Source organism: Euleptes europaea, chromosome 7, assembly GCF_029931775.1.
Source record: "Euleptes europaea isolate rEulEur1 chromosome 7, rEulEur1.hap1, whole genome shotgun sequence".
Classification (NCBI taxonomy): Eukaryota; Metazoa; Chordata; class Lepidosauria; order Squamata; family Sphaerodactylidae; genus Euleptes; species Euleptes europaea.
The window spans coordinates 89,271,436-89,286,098 of NC_079318.1; the positions used below are offsets into that span (position 1 = coordinate 89,271,436).

General features: G+C 48.6%; 1 protein-coding gene across 1 annotated transcript in view; it reads left to right on the forward strand.

The window, feature by feature from the left end:
* Nucleotides 1–14,663, forward strand: part of CADM3 (cell adhesion molecule 3) — a 195,147-nt gene that overhangs the window by 140,352 nt on the left and 40,132 nt on the right. The gene's annotated exons all lie outside the window — the stretch shown is intronic.

Sequence of the window (14,663 nt, forward strand, 5' to 3'; positions counted from 1 at the left end):
AATAGAAATCAGTTTCTATGGGTAGAAATGGCTTTGCACAGGCCCACTGCAAGTATTTATGGGAAGCTGAGTTTTCCCGCGACTCTTCGGTGGCCATTACATACTGTGAAAAGTAAGTACTTTTAAAATTCTCCCAGAGGGGTATTTTTCAAGGTACAGTCAAGAAATCCGCAGCGTAGCTGCAAGGGACTCTCCTTGCATGAACCACAAAGTTTGGTAAAGTTTCGGACACGGGGTGCAATTTTATGGGGTCCCAAAGGGGTCGATCCCCTCCTCCATAGAGAAGCATTGTAAACTTTACAATGCTTCTCTATGGAGGAGGGGGCAACCATTTCAGGACCCCATAAAATTGGATCTCCTGACCCAATCTTCACCAAACCTCGGGGTTCATGCAAGGAGGGTCCTTTGAAGCTACCCTGAAAACCTGGGAACTCTACCTCCAAAAATGTCTCCCCTAGAGCTCATTAAAAAAAATCCCATAGGGAAATGTCTGGGGAACGCTGACACCAAAACAAGCCAAATACCTATTTGGCTGATTCAGCGATCGGCTATCCGGCTTCGGCTTTATTCTCAGTTTTAATATTCTGCTTTAATTAAACCCAAAAGAAGCCGAAAAAGCCTTTTACTGGTTTATTTTCGGTTTGAGTTTATCGATATGCATGCACAAACCCACTGGAGAGAATAGGTATGCATCATGACTAGTAGCCATTTTGACTAGTAGCCATGAATAGCCCTCTCCTCCATGAACACATCCCCTCCCCTCTTCAAGCCTTCCAAGTTGGCAGCCGTCACCACATCCTGGGGCAGGGAGTTCTACAATTTAACTATGCGTTGTGTGAAGAAATACTTCCTTTTGTCTGTTTTGAATCTCTCACCTTCCAGCTTCAGCAGATGACCCCACATTCTGGTCTTATGAGAGAGGGAGAAAAGCTTCTCCCTGTCCACCTTCTCCATGTATAATTTTATAGACTTCTACCATGTCTCCTCTTAACCACCTTCTTTCTAAGCTAAACAGCCCTAATCGTTTTAATCCCTCCTCATAGGGCAGTTGCTCTAGCCTCCTGATAGTTTTGGTTGCTCTTTTCTGCACCTTCTCAAGCTCTGCAATATCCGTTTTTTTAGGTGTGGTGACCAGAACTGTACATATGGTTGCCAGGTCCCTCTTCGCCACCGGCAGGAGAGTTTTGGGGCAGAGCCTGAGGAGGGCGGGGTTTGGGGAGGGCTTCAATGCCATAGAGTCCAATGGCCAAAGCGGCCACTTTCTCCAGGGGAACTGATCGCTATCGGCTGGAGATCAGTTGTAATAGCAGCAGATCTCCAGCTAGTACCTGGAGGCTACAATACCAAAAAAGGAGGCACCTCCGTGCCTGTACCGAATAGGTTAGGAAAACAGCACAGGAGAACGAATTTACAAGAGTAGCAAAAATCTTATTGAGTGCTTAAACATAAGTGACATAACAACAATGAAATACATAAACATGAACTACTATATACAAAATGTAGAAAACAAGTATGATGCAGTATGATGCCATCTCTATGCAAGAAAGTCTTCTTGGTGTGTATTCTTTTTTGAAAATGACAAATAAGTGACAAATAAGTTCTCAAAATAATCCAGTAAATAGTATACAGTCCCAATAAGACAATTAATGGGAGAAATTAATTGTCTTATTGGGACTGTATACCATTTACTGGATTATTTTGAGAACTTATTAGTCATTTTCAAAGAAGAATACACACCAAGAAGACTTCACTACTTTCTTGCATAGAGACTGCATCATACTTGTTTTGTACATATTGTATATAGTAGTTCATGTTTGTGTATTTCATTGTTCTGTCACTTATGTTTAAGCACCCAATAAGATTTTTGCTACTCTTGTAAATTCGTTCTCCAGTACCTGGAGGCTGGCAACCCTAGCTGTACACAGTATTCCAAGGCTGGTCTCACTTCCACTCACCAGTAGCTCTTCTGTCTTGTCGGGACTGTGCTTCAGTTTATTAGCCAGCATTCACTCCAAAACAGCCTCCAGGCACCGGTTCGGGTTTCCACAACCTCCCTGGGATCAACCAGAAGTGTGAGATAGAGCTGTGTGCCATCAGCGAGTAATAGGAGTTGGATTACGGCAGTCTGAAACAAAGCATAAAGTATTAGATGTGATGTGTTACACAATGCAGAAAATGGTATTGCCTAAGCAGAAAACAAAAGAGCGAGAGCAGGATAATGCATACAGCAAACCGATAATGCGTACTGTACACAGCAACGTAGTCCACAGTCCCATTCCCTATATTAAAGCACCTTCCTGAACCATTCTGTTATAACTCTATTACCCTTATGAAAATGCCCTCCTGAACTATTCTGTTTTACATAGTTTGCATGAGGACAGAAGCACAGAAGAGGAAGGGCCATAGCTCAGTGGCAGAGCCTCTGCTTGGCATGCAGAAGGTCCCAGGTTCAATCCCCGGCATATCCAGTTAAAGGGACCAGGCAAGTAGGTGATGGGAAAGACCCCTGTCTGAGACCCTGGAGAGACGCTGCCGGTCTGAGTAGACAATACTGACTTCGATGGACCAAGGGTCTGATTCAGTAGGAGGCGGCTTCATGTGTTCATGTGTTCACATGGAACTATCGAAGGATGAGGGCCTCACAAAGACCATTCACAACATTGGATCAGCGTTGCGTGTGCATGTGTGTGAAAGGCGCCGGGGAGGGGAACGGAGACTCCCTGTATCTTGCTGCTCTCTATGTAGAGTGCCCATCTTGCACTTTGTGGAGGGACATGGCCTGAAAATGTGTTTGCGGATTGGGGAACTGGTCATAGCTGAGAGACTGAGCATCTCTTTGCATACAGAAGGTCCCAGATTCAGTCCCTGCTATTACAACTGATCTCCAGCCGATAGAGATCAGTTCACCTGGAGAAAATGGCCGCTTTGGCCATTGGACGCTATGGCATTGAAGTCCCTCCCCTCCCCAAACCCTGCCCTCTTCAGGCTCCACCCCAAAAACCTCCCGCCGGTGGCAAAGTGGGACCTGGCAACCCTAGTTACGAAAGACCTTCCTGTCCTGGAGACCGTAGAGTAGACAACACTGGGCAAGACAGGCCCATGGTGTGACTCTATGTATGTGAATGTAAAGTGCCGTCAAATTGCTGCTGACCTATGGCAACCCAACAGGGTTTTCAAGGCAAGAGATGAAAAGAGGTGGTTTGCCATCATCTGTCTTTGCATAGCGACCCTGGACTTCCTTGGTGGTCTCCCATCCAAGTACTAACCAGGGCCAGCCCTGCTTAGCTTCTGAGATCTGATGAGTTCAGGCTAGCCTGGGCTATCCAGGTCAGGGGACTCTATATATAGCAGGATGTATATGCATCTGTAGAGGAAGACATCCCACCTTGGGCCCCACCACTCCTGCTGCTGCTCGATGGAGCAGCAGGAGCAAAATTGGATGGAAAATTGACATTGCACCGTCACTGCGATTACAGAAAACCCGGAAGTGGCATCATAACATTGGAGCAGCACTCTGGGATTCACTCAAAACTCTGTGGTAAAAATCATAGAGTTTGGGGTGAATCCTCCAGCATCACCCCGACGCTGTGACGTCCGTTCCAGGTTCATGCCAGAAGGGGCATCATGGCATTGGTGTACTGCCAATCATCAAACTTCGCCCCCTGCATCTCCCAAATTGGATCCCTGATGCCTCCAACTAAAGGATCACAGGTAGGAGATGTTGAGAAAGACCTTTTTGTCTGCTTGTCCAGCTGCTGCCAGTCAGAGGAGACAATTCTGGCTTAGAAGGCCAGACTCTGTATGGTAGCATTGGGTTATGGGCCCCTACCATGACCAGGCCTCAGAAGCCACCTGGGTCTGCCCGCATTTTCCCACCTGAGACAGCCAGTGTCTCTCTTCACCTTCAAGAGGATGCTGCCTCTCTCCCCTTCCCTCCACCGGTGAGGGAGGGAAGCGGTGCTTTATTGTCTTTATTAGGAAAAATATTGAAGCCTGTCAAGAGTGGCGGCGGCAGGCGAGGGAGTGCAGCAGGCCGTGAGTGCATTCAATAAGGAGTTGCTCATTACGGGGCGTCTTGCCGCACAGCCTGCTGTGCACCGCATGCCGAGGACGCGGTTTTAATTGGCAGGCGGCGGGGCTTTGTGCCGGGCTCGGCTAGCGAAAGGCAAACAGCAGGCCGCCGGCGGGCTCTGCACAAGAGCATCAGCTCGGAGCCGGGGAGCCGGGTTCGAATCGCTGCAATGTTGGCTCTCCACCCAGCATTTCCAGTGAGGATAAAAGCAGGGTTGGAGCCTGGAGCTCTAATTCTGATTCCACAGGTGAGTCCTCAATCTGGAAAATTGGACGGTCAACAGGAGTGTCTCTGTATGCGCACAGATGGCATTTCCTTTCCCAGGAACCAAGTACAGACTGCTCCTTTGAAATCTGGGGGCAAGGGCTTCCAGAAATGGGCAGTGACCATTGGGCAATCTGGCTTCTAATTTCCAGATAGATTTTTTTCACACTTTTGGTATTGAATGTGCTTGAGGGAAGAAAGGATAATAATAATCTCGACACAGAGATTGCCCCCGTGCCTCTTGTTCTTCCCTTTGCCTCTCCCATTCTTTAGCTGTCTCTCTCCTCTTTCAGAAATTTAGATTGTAAGCTCCTCGGGACAGAGATCTGCCTGTTATGCCGTAAAGCATCAGGTTCATTGCTGGCCTCGTCTGTATCATGGAGCCAGTTGCCAATAAGATTCCTTTCCACAGTTGGAGTGAACCAAATGAACAGGTGACTTAGTTTTCAGTGGCTCATATTATATAACTGTCAGCTTGGTCCCGTGGGCACAAAGTCTTCCTTATAGCCACTAGCGTGGCCCTCTCTGTCAGAGACCCTATTTGTGTAATGATGAATTTCCCTGGGCTTGACCAAAAACTGTCGATCATTCAACGGGCATTGTGAGCATTCCCCATGACACTCAAAATATGTTAATGTGCTCGTACGCAGATGTTCACCCCTTCCCCTGGCAATTGCCCACTCCAAGATGCAAACCTTACCTTTCCAATAGGTAACTTGGGCAGTAATTTGTTATGGAGTAGTAACTTGGCATGGAGTGTCCAGTTTTGGGCTCCACAATTTAAGAAGGATGTTGACAAGTTGGAGCGTGTCCAGAGGAGGGCGACCAGAATGGTCCAAGGTCTGGAATCCATGCCCTATGAGGAGAGACTTAAGGAGTTGGGTTTGTTCAGTCTGGAGAAGAGAAGGTTGAGGGGTGACATGATAGCCATGTTTAAATATTTGAAGGGATGTCATGTTGATGAGGGAACTAGCTTGTTCTCTTTTGCTTCAGAGACTAGGACACGGAGTAATGGATTTAAACTAAGAGAAAAGTGATTCCCCCTAAACGTTAGGAAGAACTTTCTGATGGTGAGGGCTATTCGATGGTGGAATGCGCTGCCTCAGAGGGTGGTGGAGTCCCCGTCTTTGGAGGTCTTTAAGCAGAGGCTAGATGGCCATCTGTCGGGAGTGCTTTGATTGTGGGATCCTGCATGGCAGGGGGTTGGACTGGATGGCCCTTGTGGTCTCTTCCAACCTTGTGTGATTTTGTGATTTGTGAGTATGGACCTTTAAACATAGGACAGAAGCCAACCTTTCCTGTAAATTATTGGTCCTAATCTTCCCTGGCTTAACTTCCAGCTCGGGATAGATGGAAACAGTCATTTTTGCAGCCTCCCAGCCTAAATCAGATGGCCAAGAAAGCAACACCTCTCACTGGTCCTACCAATTCATTTAACTGCTGAGCATGCACCAGCTGCGGCTACCAGTGGCTACGCTTGTTGTGATACATGCCGCTCAGTCATTGACGCAAGTACCCTTGAAACGCTGCTCACTTTACCTCGTAAACAAGCCGTCGATACAAGCGTGTGGTGTGCTCACCTCAGGAGAAAACGGGGACCACAAGCTGCATCCGCTGGATTTTTGAGCATGCTCTTCATGGGGATAGTGGTATTGCTAGTTAGAATTGTAGAATCATAGAGTCATAGAGTTGGAAGGGACTGCCAGGGTCATCTAGTCCAACCCCCTGCACCATGCAGGAAATTCACAACTACCTCCCCACACATACCCCCAGTGACCCCTACTCCATGCCCAGAAGATGGCCAAGGTGCCCCCCTCTCATGATTTGCCTAAGATCACAAAATCTGCATTGCTGACAGATGGCCACCTAACCTCTTCTTAAAAACCTCCAGGGAAGGAGAGCTCACCACCTCCCGAGGAAGCCTATTCCACTGAGGAACTGCTCTAACTGTTAGAAAGTTCTTCCTAATGTCTAGACAGAAACTCTTCGATTTAATGTCAACCCGTTCTGGGTGGGATCTACACGGCACTGCTCTCTGTGCCCTCTGTGTGTGCTCTCCTGCTTTTTTTGTGTGTGGGGGGGTTACATATTCAAATTCTTGTTGTCCGTATATTGATTTCTTAACCATCCCCGTTTACAGAAGAGCTTTCTTTTTAGCAAGATTCAATGTACGACCCACAGCCGTTTTGAGTGGGCGTTATTCTAAAAAGCCCTTCTCCGTGTCTCGGTGAATGTGGAACCGGTTCTATCGAAACCATGGAGCATGACTTATTTTATTGTAGATGATATAAGCACTTAAGAACACAGCTGATCAATCCATTAATCCTTGATATGGATATGCCCATAGCTAATAAGCTACAATTTCTGCTGGGTGGTTGTGATCCAGCTGTCACAGTTCCAATAGTGAAATGTATTTGGGGTTTATTAGAATGTAAGAGACATGAGTATAATTTAAAGAACATATATACAACTAAATACATTATATGAAATAAAATTATTTTACAAATTTTGCCCAGCAGTTCAGTGTGGTTAGCTCACTGGCTATCGGCTAGGAGCTGTATTAAAGGAGAAAGGCTAGTTCTAGGTTTAAGAACTGGGAGGATTCCCCGCGCCCCCAGCCACCAAGTCCCTACCATACCAGAATTTCTCTATGGATTTTGGAGTTTCGAACACATGAAGCTGCATTATATTGAATCAGACCCTGGGTCCATCAAAGTCAGTATTGTCTACTCAGACCAGCAGCAGCTCTCCAGGGTCTCAGGCAGGAGTCTTTCACATCACCTACTTGCCTGGTCTCTTTAACTGGATATGCCGGGGATTGAACCTGGGACCTTCTGCGTGCCAAGCAGATGCTCTACCACTGAGCCACAGCCCCTCCCCATAGCTCTCCAGGGTCTCAGGCAGAAGTCTTTCACATCACCTACTTGCCTGGTCCATTTAACTGGAGATGCCGGGGACTGAACCTGGGACCTTCTGCGTGCCAAGCAGATGCTCTACCACTGAGCCATGGCCCTCCCCATCCAATTACCTGGTCATCTTTCCAAAGTGCAACTTGTGCATTAGAATCCTCTGTTATTCCGTTATTTATCCCTGTATTTTAACAGGACACTGTCCACGTGTAATTTGTCATTGCTTCCAATCCAGCGAACTGATTTGTTTCTTTTCCTCTCTGCTATATTACTGACACACGCCTGCACATAGATGGAATGCAGCAATGCATCTCCAATCACTGGGAGTGTGTGTGGGGGGAGGCAGTTGTGAATTTCCTGCCTTGTGCAGGGGGTTGGACTAGATGACCCTGGTGGTCCCTTCCAACTCTATGATTCTACAATTCCATGTTGATGTGACCAGACATCACCCAGAATTTTGTGTGTACTGTATTATTAATACTTATAAGCACATGTGCGCTCCAGTAAAGCATCGCACATAAAGAAGTCTCCTAATGCACAATCACACTGAGATTACTCTTTTGGGCAGTGTTTTTATCAATGAGCACGTGTGCCTCAGTTGCAGAGAGGGAAGGAGGAAGATGTAACTAAACAGAAATCTTCAGTCCACTGCGCATGCGCCAATTCCAGAATTAATGTTACAAATTCTCATACCTCAGTATTATAGAGGAGGGGCATTACATGTGTCGTAGATCACAGAATGGGAGATCTATTCATCCCTTGAGCCAGAGTGGTGTAGCGGTCAAGAGTGGTGGACTTTAATCTGGAGAACTGGGTTTGATTCTCCACTCCTCCACATGAGCAGCAGACTCTAATCTGGTGAACCACGTTGGTTTCCCCACTCCTAAGCATGAAGCCTGCTGAGTGACCTTGGGCCAGTCACTGTTCTCTCTGAACTCTCTCAGCCCCATCTACTTCACAAGGTGTCTGTTGTGGGGAGGGGAAGGAAAGGAGATTGTAGGCCAGTTTGATTCTCTACCTTAAGTGGTCGAGAAAGTCAGCATATAAAAACCAACGCTGCTGCTTCTTCTTCTTCATAATCATCATCTTCATCTTCATCTTCTTCATCTATATTCCCTGTATATGAAAAAACTAACATGCCAAGGTTAAGACTGGGCTAGTACCTTTTCACTGTGTACTATGTGGAAGTAGGGCTGCCAGCTCTGGGTTGGGAAGTACATGAAGCCAGCTGGGTGACCTTGGGCCAGTCACAGTTCTCTCTGAACTCTCTCAGCCTCACCTACCTCACAGGGTGTCTATTGTGGGGAAGGAAAGGTGGTTGTAAGCTGGTTTGATTCTTCCTTAAGTAGTAGAGAAAGTCAGCATATAAAAATCAACTCCTCCTCCTCTTCTTCTGCTGCTTCTTCTGCTGCTTCTTCTGCTTCTGTTTCTGCTTCTTCTTCTGCTTCTTCTTCTGCTTCTGCTTCTGCTTCTTCTTCTTCTGCTGCTGCTGCTGCTTCTTCTTCTTCCCTGAGCATGGCTGAGTCTTGTTCCTTTCCTCTATGAAAGCAAATGACAGCGCTTCTCCCACCATGCATCCGGGCTTCGGTTCGCTTGCCTGCCTTGACCTACTTTTGCAGCAGTTGCTCCCCGGTTCCATCGTGCCCCTTTTTAGACTCAAGTCAAGAAGATTGACAGCCCAGGGGCACTGGACACTGGAAGTCTTCCGAGAGGGACGGTTTTGTTATGAAGATGATCTAGAGATCAATCCTTTTCCATGGCAACCAGCCAGCAGAGAAAAGAGAACGAGGTTTGACAGCCGAAAGCGGACCAAGGTTGGGCTTCCTTTGCGGTGGGGATTAAAAAATCAGACTTAAGGAGGCCAGGGATGGGTTGGTGGCATCTCCTGCCAGCCATTTTTAAAGATGAGGGCCTCCTAAGTGCCTTCTTGGTGACCAGCCCATTTTTGTATAAACAAATTAGCATCGGTTGGGAGGCTTTGCGTACAGATGTACAGATACTGGACATGGTAGATTCTGCTGCAGATGCTTAGAACAAGCCCATATGAGCCAGCGTGGTGTAGCAGTTAAGAGCTGCAGACTCTAATCTGGAGAACTGGGTTTGATTCCCCACTCCTCCACATGAGTGGCGGACTCTAATCTTGGTTTCCCCATGTGAAGCCTGCTGGGTGACCTTGGGCTAGTCACAGGGTTGCCAGGTCCCTCTTCGCCACCCGAGGGAGGATTTTGGGGTGGAGGCTGGGGAAGGTGGGGTTTGAGGAGGGACCTCAGTGGGGTATAATGCCATGAGTCCGCCTTCCAAAGTGGCCATTTTCTCCAGGGGAACTGATGTCTATAGTCTGGAGCGTAGTTGTAATTCCGGAGATCTCCAGCTCCCACCTGGAGCCTGGCAACCCTATCACTCAACCGACCCAAAACTGAAAGATCCTCATGCAAATGAATTGCATCCCTTGAATTACAATACATATTTTACTAAAAACAGCATGCAAAAATGCTGTCTTGAGAGATCTGAGCTGCTTCCTCAAAAGGTCAACCACTAGGACCAGGGATTCAGAAAGGACGGAGCACCCACTCCAGACACATTCCTGAGACATTTCGCCTGGTCATCGGAAGTGTTTTCCATGCGCTGTTTTGTGGCTGCCTGAATGGGCCCATGTGCTGAATCTGAGCGGCGGGCCCAGCTCGGCGGTGTGGAGGCCGTGGGGCCGAGACAAAGGATGGCTTGTTTGGCGGGGCGCCGGGGGAGGGGGGGCTGTTGGCCAAGGCTTTGGACTGGGGAGGGAAGCCGAGGGCTGTTTTGCTTCGATGGCTCTTTGGACTGGTGGCCGGGGCAGAGCAGAGGAGGAGAGGAACTCGGGGCCGCAACCCTGGGCCGACGAGGCAGGATGGAATGTGCCTCGAGGAGACACCCACGGAGCAGAGAGATGGCAGAGTCAACAGCAGGAGAAGTGGAGAAAGATCTCGGGGGGGGGGGTCAGCAGGGCTGGGTTAACCATTAAGCAAAATAAGCAGGTGCTTAGGGTGTCAAGGGAAGGGGGGCACCACAGAAATCTGCCATTGCCGGATTCACCACGGACCATATGGTGCAAAACTGCAAAGGGTGCAGCTAAACACAGGTCCGCAAAAAGGGGCCCCCACAGTAAATGAAAAAAAAATTACATACATACAGTGACTCTAAAAAACAACAGCCCTGAACATCACAATTTTTACTTGTATCCTTTAAAAAAAAAACGTAAGGATGAAGAAAGTGGGAATGGAGAATTATCACACAGGGAGCCAGCGTGGTGTAGTGGTTAAGAGCAGTGGTTTGGAACGGTGTGATTCCCCACTCCTCCCCATGAGCAGAGGAGGCTAATCTGGTGAACTGGTAAGCTGTCAAATGCCCAAATGGAACCTCTGTATTCAGAGGCAGTATACCTTGGCCTACCTGCTGCTGGGGCTGGCAGCGTCAGCAGAGGTCTATTTCCACCCATTTTGTTTGTGGGTTTATTGGAAGCATCTGATGGACCCCAGCTGGAAACAGGGTAATGGAGTAGACAGAACCTGGGTCAGACCGATCAGCAATCTACTTTGGTGGGAGAAGAATATTCTGTTGTCTTCTGCAGCAGATAGACTGGGCTGAGCTTATGCTGATCTACTGTGGGATGAAGGAGCTGGGAAGGGAAGAGGTTGTGGAAGAAATGTCAAATGGCCGTGTTTATGAGACAAGCCGTGGAAGAATGCTCAGCTGCTCAGCACCTCAGTGCTAGGGTTGCCAACCTCTAGGTACTAGAGAAATTAGGCATTGGTACTAAATAGACTATTTTTGACACAACCTCTAGGCACTAGCTGGAGATCTCCTGCTATTATAACTGATCTCCAGCTGATAGAAATCCGTTCACCTGGAGAAAATGGCCGCTTTGGCCATTGGACTCTATAGCACTGAAGTCCCTCCCCTCCCCAAATCCCACCCTCCTCAGGCTCCGCCCAAAAAACCTTTCGCTAGTGACGAAGAGGTAGGGCTGTCAATTCGGTTTGGCCTGAACCGAAAAACAGCCGAATTTCCCCTGATTCGGCGGTTTTTAGTTCGGGACGAACCGAACTCAAAAATGGCGGTAAAACGGGGGAGCCGAATTCAGCGACTTCGGGAGTTCACGAATAAATTCGGCAAATTCGGGGCGCAGTAGCATAATCGTCAGTAAGTAGCATTCTCCCCCGGCCAATCGGTGGCCAAGCTGGGTCTTCTTCTGGCCAATCAGTCAGGATTGAGTACTGGAGGAATCAGCTGCTGAGCGGCCCGGCCGGGGAGAGAAAGAGAGAGAAATCCTTGTGGGGGGGGGTGCGTGTGCACATTCGCTCCTTTCCGTGGCTGCAGGGGGCGCATTTTTGGGGGTAGAGACCCCAAACTTTCAGCGGAGCTTCAGACAAGCCTTCTTAAGAGACCCCCAAGTTTTGTAAACATTGGGTCAGGGGGTCCCGAGATATGGGCTCCACCCCTTTTCCCTCCCCCCTTTTCCATGTTCGTGGCTGCAGGGGGCGCTTTTTTTGGGGTGCAGCCCCCAAACTTTCAGCATAGCTTCAGACAAGCCTTTTGTAAAGATGGGTTCAGTGGGGGCAGAAATATGGGCTCCCCCCTTTTCTCTTTCTGTGGCTGCAGGGGGCGCATTTTTGGGGGTGCAGCCCCCAAACATTCAGCATAGCTTCAGACGAGCCTTCTTAAGAGACCCCCCAAGTTTTGTAAACATTGGGTCAGGGGGTCCCGAGATATGGGCTTTCCCCTTTTCCCTATTGGGATGAATGGATCACCCGATCCTGTATGCATCTCCAGAGCGGCAAATCCAAGGCAAAACCTCCCATGCTTAAATAGAATCGTATTGGATTACCCAGTCCTCCCAGCCCCTCCTGATGGAACAGAAGACAGCCACAGTAAGACCCCTTTGGGGGCTTTAATCTATAATTTTTCTCCTGTGTGTGTGTGTGTGGGGGGAAAGCAGAGTCTGTGTGTGTGTGGGGAGGGAGCAGTTTCTGTGGGTGGGTGGGGGGAAGCCAAAGGGGGCTTTCGCCCGTTCTGCCTGGGGTGTGTGAGCCCCCTCGAGTCTCTCTCTCCCTGGTTTGAGGGGGGCTTCAGTTGTGTGTCCTCAGGTTTTCCCCATTCATAAGATCAGTTAGGTCTATTTTGATGCTTGCTCAAAACTGGTTTTCAAATGGTGACTTATAGAATGCATTTGCTTGGTCCCGACTCGAGTCCGATGCAAAAGGGGAAATTCCACCCCCTCCTGCTCATTATGCATAGCTAGCTGCCTCTGTCCCTTTCCATGGTTTGCAAACTCCCAGGTGTCAGGTGTTGCTTTGCATGGTTGCAAACGTGTTGCTTTGCATGGTTGTGTTGCTTTGCTGTTGTGTTGCTTTGCAAACTTCTTCGCACCTGCCCCGCCCTTGCTCCACGCAGCTCAGCTGTTTGTCGGGGCTGGGAGCTTTGTGCGTGGGCGGCAAGCCCTGCTCAGAGATGCACATTAAGGGTAGGGGGACCCCTTTCGGGGCCCATATCTCAGCCCCCCCTGACCCAATCTTTACAAAACTTGGGGGGTCTGGCAAGAAGGGTCCTTTGAAGCTCCGCTGAAAGTTTGGGACCTCTACCCCAAAAAATGCCCCCCCCGGAGCCGCAGAAAGGCACGGTTGTGTTTTTAATGGCTTTATTCGGCAGAATTGTTTTCCCGAACTTTGAATTTGCGCCGAATTGCACAGACCCAAAGTGGGGGAGTTCGGACTTCGGCATATCCCGAATCCAGATGGGCCGAATTCGGCCGAATCCGAACCATACCGAATTTTTTTTACAACAGCCCTACAAAGAGGGACTTGGCAACCCTACTCACCGCTCATCTGCAAACTATAGAGTTTAAGGAGGGGCAGAAAGCCCAGATCCGCACACACCCCTTGAAAATGTTCTCTAATCCTTCCCCAGTGAGTGAAAACTTACAGCAGCACATTTAAATGCACATTTATCAGGTTTCGGAGTCGACTGGTGGGTGATTTACCATCGCTTTTCACCTTCTTTGTGCTTTACAACGCAGGTGCGATTTCAGTCCCAGTGAAAATGATGGTGCTGACTTTTCTTTCCAAAAAAGAAAGAAAGAAAGAAAGAAATCTAGCTTTCCTTTTAAGAAAATCTGGCAGCCGGCTATCAATTCTGGCTTCTAACACAAAAAGCCTAGCCCTTGACCGAGAAGTAAAAAACAAACAAAAACCACCAGTTTTTTTCCCCACACACACACTCCTTCACTCCCCTGAGTAACGTTGGTCAGAGGACAGGGGCTTCAAAGAACATTATTGCTCTTTCAATGAACATGAAAAGCAGAATAAATTAAGTAGTGCAAGCAACTGTGTGCAGATGGACTTGATTTGCATCAACTATGCAGGTTGCAATTTTTTTTAACACAAAATCTTTGTGTGATTTTTTAAAAAATACCGTACATAGTTCTGGTGGGAGCTGTTCCAGGTTGTGTAACACTGAGGAGTAGTGGAATGCTGTTCCATACTCACTCTCTCTCTCCCTCCCTCCCTCTCTCCCTCTCTCCATCCATCCATCCGTCCGTCCGTCCGTCTGTCTATCAGAGCCAGCGTGGTGTAGCGGTTAAGAACGGTGGTTTGGAGTGGTGGAGTCTGATCTGGAGAACCAGGCTTGATTCCCCACACTTCACATGAGCGGCGGAGGTTAATCTGGTGAACTGGGTTGGTTTCCCCACTCCTCCACATGAAGCCTGCTGGGTGACCTTGGGCTAGTCACAGCTCTCTTAGAGCTCTCTCAGCCCCACTTACCTCACAGGGAGTCTGTTGAGGGGAGGGGAAGGTGATTGTAAGCCAGTTTGATTCTTCGTTAAGTGGTAAAGTCGGCATATAAAAACCAACTCTTCTTCTTCTTCTTCTTCTTCTTCTTCTCTCACTAGTACCATGTGGAAATAGAGTTGCCAGCTCTGGGTTGGGAAATACCTGGAGATTTGGGGGAAGGGTCAGGAGAGGGGGGGGGTTCGGGGAGGGGAGAGAGTGGGGTATAATGCCATAGACTTCACCTTCCAAAGCAGCTATTTTATCCGGGGGAACTGATCTCTGTAGGGTGGAGATCAATTGCAACAGCGATTGATCTCCAGGTACCCCCTAGAGGTTGGCAACCCTATGTGGAAGGAAGGTTGTTGTTGTTTTTTTCCATATAGAAGACCATTTAATCATTAGAGGCCCCTACTTGTAGCCTGAAGTAGTATAGTCTGGGCACAGGTTGGCCACCTCAATGAGAACCAGACCCTTGTGCCGGTTCAGTTGAGTAGCATGGGGAGTAGGGTTGCCAGGTCCCTCTTCACCACTAGCAGGAGGTTTTTTGGGGCGGAGCCTGAGGAGGGTGGGGTTTGGGGAGGAGAGGGACTTGAATGTCACAGAGTCCAGTTGCCA